At 39.6% G+C, this 6,421-nt stretch overlaps 1 long non-coding RNA gene across 1 annotated transcript in view; it reads right to left on the bottom strand.

Annotated features, from left to right (window-relative positions):
• LOC138000054 (uncharacterized) overlaps positions 1–6,119 on the bottom strand; it is a 9,796-nt gene extending 3,677 nt beyond the window's left edge. The window contains exons 1-3 of the long non-coding RNA XR_011123060.1: positions 5,997–6,119; positions 5,603–5,639; positions 90–125 (exon numbers count right to left, since the gene is read on the bottom strand). This is a non-coding gene — a long non-coding RNA (uncharacterized lncRNA). The remainder of the gene's footprint in view (positions 1–89; positions 126–5,602; positions 5,640–5,996) is intronic.
• Between the last annotated feature and the right edge of the window lie 302 nt (positions 6,120–6,421).

Below are 6,421 nucleotides of genomic sequence, written 5' to 3'. Positions count from 1 at the left end.
GATAACATTTTTTTCAACTCATTGGAGTGTTTCACAATCATTGGTAACATAATTCGTGATATGACAGATCATTTGCCTACGTTTCGTACCTGTGATAAATGATGATTGTCAACTCTCCCCCAATTCTGTGAAAGAGAAAATAGAAGATATAATCCACAGGACTCAATAAGTGAATTTTAGGCTACTGATGATGACAAACTGTCACTTCTCACCAAATCAAGATCCCTCACTTACATTTTGCTCTTTCTATGAAGAGATTTCTGCTATTATTGACAAACATATCCCTGTTAAACAACATTGTAAGGGGAAAAACCCTGGTTTACTCCTGCTTTGAGAAAATCTACGCATGTCAAGAATAAATCATACAAGAAATTTTCAGAGTGTCAGGAGACTGGAGAAATATTGCAACAACTACTATCTTGATAATTATGTAGGCAGGGATAGTTTAAACAAATAGTTAATTTTAAATCATTGTAAGGCAAATTTAGCTCAATGATTAATACCTCACCAACTTTTGCAGGGGACATCGCAGGATTCATATCACGCAGTATGGTAAAGGGACTTGGACTCACGACCGCAGAACTTATGTTGGCAAGGACTAGTGCGATCAAATACGCAGGGAAACACGACAAGCCAGCACGCTTATTGGAACTCATGGTTAGGTACGGCATGGATTTCTTAACAGTAACACCTTTGAGTCAAGACAGAATCAAGGCCCTTCGCACCACCAGTCACAATTACTGGAATGAAGTTCTTTCGACTGAACAACCCTACATAGACACCCCAGGGGAAGAGTCTTCGAGCGATTCAGACGACTCCTCACAGCTAAAAATCAGTTGGGATCCCAGAGCAGAGTGTCAAGGCTTACCTCAGCCCACCAGCAGCAGAAGAGATACTGCAGTGCAGAGGCAAGTCCAATGCTTGGTGGGCCGTTTCATTACCACCAGAACCACTGTGGAAAGCCGAGTTGTGGGTGCAACGACTACCATAAGCAAAGATCGACGCCCGAGTGGCACGTCTGGCATGGTGCGCAGAAGGAAACAGGGCACGCCACGTCGGACAGCAAGGTTGACCGCTTCAGCCGCTTCAGAAGGTGAAGCAGGACCCAGTCACACTGTGCCAGAGGAAACATTGCCAGACGAGCCCACTGCACCTGCCCCACCAGACCCAAGAGAGCTTCTACTCCGAGTGGAAGGTATTGAGCAGAGGAGGGTACCTAAAAAGGACAGCCTTCAACGCCTTGCACAATTCCTGCGAGAAAACCGGCCTTGTCCACACCCACTTGAGGTAAGTTTCTTAAAAAAAGAAAACAAGCAAAGATTGCAATTTTCTGGAAAGCAGTGTGCAATGTTTTAGTGCAGTACTCTTGAGGTTTTTGTCAAAGTAGAAATTAACTGTACTTGGTTATTTTCAAAAACAAAAAAACTTAAATTGAAGACATTGGTCTGCAATAGCCTGGAATTCCCTGCCTCGACCAGTTAAGGGCGTAAAGGATCATCAAAGATTTAACAACAAACTTTGTTCCTTTCTACATTATTATTGACAACACTTCTTTATTATTGTTTATAATAAGATGAGGCTAATTTGTAATATTTTTGTAAGAATTGATTTATTATTATCTGTATTGAAATTTATGCTAGGGCTTCTATATTGTCTAATTTGTAAATAATTTAAAGTTACACTCATCCCAGGTCCACACCAGCTTTATGCTGCCAGTAACTGACCTGTGTTATCAACCAAAATGTATGTAGTTATATGTATTCACCAGAAGCTTCAAAGTAGTAGTTATTATTTTTTGGTTAAATCTAGATATTATCACTTCAAAGAGATCTCTTGAAGCCTCAGAAGCGCACTTGCTTCTGTTGCTGTAGAGCAACGTAATCTGGTCGTTATTAAGTATAAATAAGTGACATACACAAGGAAACTGTTTGTTGTATTATTCACTGAAGTGACACCAACTTGGAAAAAGACTTCTTTCATTTTACTCCCCAGTCTTGCAATTGAGCTAGTGCCTATTGCGGTGTACTGACTTGATAATAACAAGAAATATTTCCATGTGCAAGAGGCACAATTCTATCGGTTGGATGACTGACAAAAATGAAATTGATTCCTTGCAGACTCAACAAGAGACAGAAGAAGCAACATCTGCCGAGCAAGGACAGGAACAGCCGATTAACATACGTCTGCGGAACACAGTAGTCTGTGCTGGCCTGAGCAAAGTGTGGGAAAAATCCAAGGCAGATTGTACGTGCCTTGCCGAGCCAATGGGCAGTGGGTCACAAGGCGACGTGGCTGATGAACGGTGTCCCTATTGTATCAGCGACATGGAAGGTAGTGAAATATATGCCGTCAGTTCACGGTGTGAAAATCCAGATTGCAATCCCTGCATTATGATGAATCAATTGGACAAGACGCTTTTGGCAGGACTCGGCACCAAGCGAAATGAACGCCTTTCTGCATTTTTCCAGCTCGCCCCTTGTCTGGCAAAACTTTTCAATTCTGGTGAACTTCCAGAGGATCGAAGGAAACCTCTGGTTGAAGCATTTGGTGACCTTCTCAGCTGTTCCCTGACTAAAGTGCGATACCTGTCAAACATTGGCTTCTTAATCATGCTTTGTCCCCGCCTGAAACAGCTACAACTCGAAAGAGGTTGGGCAATTGTTTACAATAATCTTTCTAAGATTGCCTCTGCGATTGGATATCATGGAAACCACAATAGTCAACTTGCAGCACTGGTCTTCATACGGGAATTTTGCATTCCAGACAGAGAGAACCTCTGGAGATCGTATCTTCAGTCTGAAGAACTGGTAGAAGAGAACAGAATTCTAACTGAAGTCTTTGCAGGTTGTTTTGAGCACTCGCAAGAGGACAACCAGTCTTCTTAACTGGTACGAGCTTTTAGTTCTGAACTTTTAACTCAAGAGACTGATTTTTTTTCTCAAAGACTCCTTTATTAGTCTTCATGCCACATAGATTTCTCCTTGTAAAGCAATCATATTTTTCCATCCCTCATGGGTAATCGGATGACTGCTCTGCTAGATTTCACGGGTGCATTGAGAGATGCATGCAGGCAAAGGTGAAAATGACACACTGAGACCAATATTCTTAAATGCATTTTGTTACAGAATCCTTTTTGCAGGCCATGTATGTTTTGCATAGGCAGTTTTATTCTGATAAAAATCAATTTTGTTGAACATTTTAAACAAAACAAGAAGTGAACATGAGTAGCAAGTATATATTCGCAGAAATCAAAAAGTCAATCATGATTTGCAACCAATCTTTACGAGTAGAAAGACCATTGACGAACTAGGACACAGGATTGAAGCCTGCACTGGTTAGTTAACCAACAGTTTTGTGTACGAATTTACATGAGATTTGTGCAATACAAGTTATATCAGCTACAGAAAGATACGTCCGCAAGTAACACGAAAGCAAACTTCATTCGCACAAAAGTCTCTTTGATTTCTCTGTACTTTCATTGCAATGCATCAATTCCCATGTTTCAATTTATGAATACCATTTCACACTTAAATTTCTGCATGTATATACTTGCCATTCAAGTTAATTTATGACAATGGCGTGAAGTCATCCGAAGGTCAAGTCACCTTTCTGGTTTACCTGCAGTTATATTCTGAAAGGTGAATTTGAAGTGATGGTTTGCAACTAAGCTCAGGATATTTAGGTACACAATTCTAACTGAAGTCATTGCAGCTTGCTTTGAGCACTCTCAAAAGGACAACCAGTTTTCTTAACTGGTACGAGCTTTTAGTACTGAACTTTTAACTCAAGAGACTGATTTTTTTCCCTCTCGGACTCCATTATTAGTCTTCATGCCACATAGATTTCTCCTTGAAAAGCAATCATATTTTTCCATCCCTCACGGGTAATCGGATGACTGCTCTGCTAGATTTCACGGGTGCATTGAGAGATGCATGCAGGCAAAGGTGAAAATGACACATTGAGAACAATATTCTTAAATGCATTTTGTTACAGAATCCTTTTCGCAGGCCATCTATGTTTTGCATAGGCAGTTTTATTCTGATAAGAATCAATTTTGTTGAACATTTTAAACAAAACAAGAAGTGAACATGAGTAGCAAGTATATATTCGCAGAAATCAAAAAGTCAATCATGATTTGCAACCAATCTTTACGAGTAGAAAGACCATTGACGAACTAGGACACAGGATTGAAGCCTGCACTGGTTAGTTAACCAACAGTGTTGTGTACGAATTTACATGAGATTTGTGCAATACAAGTTATATCAGCTACAGAAAGATACGTCCGCAAGTAACACGAAAGCAAACTTCATTCGCACAAAAGTCTCTTTGATTTCTCTGTACTTTCATTGCAATGCATCAATTCCCATGTTTCAATTTATGAATACCATTTCACACTTAAATTTCTGCATGTATATACTTGCCATTCAAGTTAATTTATGACAATGGCGTGAAGTCATCCGAAGGTCAAGTCACCTTTCTGGTTTACCTGCAGTTATATTCTGAATGGTGAATTTGAAGTGATGGTTTGCAACTAAGCTCAGGATATTTAGGTATCTACGGCACTTGAAAAGTATAAATCCAATTTTGCCTTGCTGTGAAATGAATTGTTGCAGATGATGTACATTTCAGCTAGGTTTTTGAAGAACAGTCCCCACTTCGGAACGAAAAAGCCCAATGAATTATTGCATTTGAAGCGAGTTTAACTCCCAGTTACTGGAATGTCATCCAGCACCTAGCTAAGCAGAGTGTAGCTATTTTGCCAGCCATTGAATTGTTCAGGTTGTGTTTTGACTGGAGGATGGTCTTGTCACTCGTATAATTTTACAGATAAACATGAAGTTTTTTAAATAACAATTAATAATATTGGCCTCACAGATGCTTTCAGGTAGCTGAAGAAAGCATAATTGTATGTTTTTGTCCCGTGATGGGATGGGTTAGGCAGGGCCGTGCGACAGTCTTGCTGTGCTTTGTTAAGTTTTACAGAAACCAAACTGAGATCTCCTTTGAAAAAGGCAAAACTGATTTGGTATCAATTATTATTGGGATAGTGCTACAATGTGTTTACACCGATACAGAAAAACATGCCTACCTTAAGCAAGTTGAAGGAAAGAAATAAACTGTTTTGCCCTACTTGTTGTCTTGTTCTAATTTACTTGAATAAGGGAAGGCTTTTGACAATACAAGAAGTGGCCATTGTGTTCAGGGCAGGAAAGATTAAACGACACCTAGGAAAAAAGGGCTTTCAGATCTAACCTTGAAGAGGACTTGCCCAGAAAAAAAGGAACAGAAAGGAAAGGCAAGGCTAAGGCTACTTAAGTAAGTGCAATTTTTTAAGCCACACTCTAAATCAATCAAGTCAATCTTTTATTTAACTCACACAGAATATTTATATAAAGTTGTAATGGACCATAGATTATTGTTAAGGCAAGAAATTCAGAGCTGCAATGGGATTTTGCAAGTCTCAACTGGAGTAATGAGCTCTCATTCTGTTTATCATCATTGCTATGATTATTACGTTTCCGAGGCACTCAGTAAATTGTTTGTGCAACTAACCAACTCAAGTAATAACAAGCAAAACAATGCTGAACTGAAAAGGGGTTACCAAAGTGAATCTTGCAATGTGCTCCACTGTTCATCCTCTGAAATCAAACAGATAACGAAGGTTGAAATGATTGCCAACAACAAATGGCTTAAATAGTGCAGAGAAGCGAGCAGACCACTCCTCTTTTTCGTCTATAGTCCAAACTTTTATACAGTTGACACAAATTAAATTCATTATTTATCAACAGGTGTAATGAAAAAACCAGCCAAATCGTGGAAAAATAAAAAATCACGACCTGCAAAATACTCAAAATGGTCAATGCAACATTCTAGAAAGTAAGGGTCCCTAGGCAAGTACCAAAACAACTTAACAGGTGACTGGGAGGAATCACACAAATCAACGAAAATGGTTTCGGGGGGAACCGGCAGGATTCCACCGCATTCGACCGAGTTACCTTTGAAATCCACCGTTGTTTAGCTTGAAAGCGAAAATACCTCTCCGTGCCTGCGTTTTGTTCACACAAGAAACGGCGAAAAAGAATCCCGAGTTTGTTTTCGTTAAAGTTTTAGAATTACCCGTGCCAAGGTCACCCAAAGTGTGGAAAATTAATAAAACCCAAACTTGAAAGTACTGAACATGGTCATTGCCACATTGTAGAAGTAAAAAAATCACTGGTCAAGTATAAATTCAACTCAACAGGTGGCTGGGAGGGATCACAGAAATGGATGAAAATAGTTTAGGGTGGAAACTAGGTGAAATCCCCCCCAACCGTCCATGAGTGGAAAAGTGGCACAACAGTGTTTGATTTGTAGCAAACAATAAAGAATATGACTGTCTATATGTCATGAACATGAAACAACATGAACTAACTTTGCGTGT

Source organism: Montipora foliosa, chromosome 4, assembly GCF_036669935.1.
Source record: "Montipora foliosa isolate CH-2021 chromosome 4, ASM3666993v2, whole genome shotgun sequence".
NCBI classification, from domain to species: domain Eukaryota; kingdom Metazoa; phylum Cnidaria; class Anthozoa; order Scleractinia; family Acroporidae; genus Montipora; species Montipora foliosa.
This window is presented reverse-complemented; position numbering and strand designations above follow the sequence as displayed.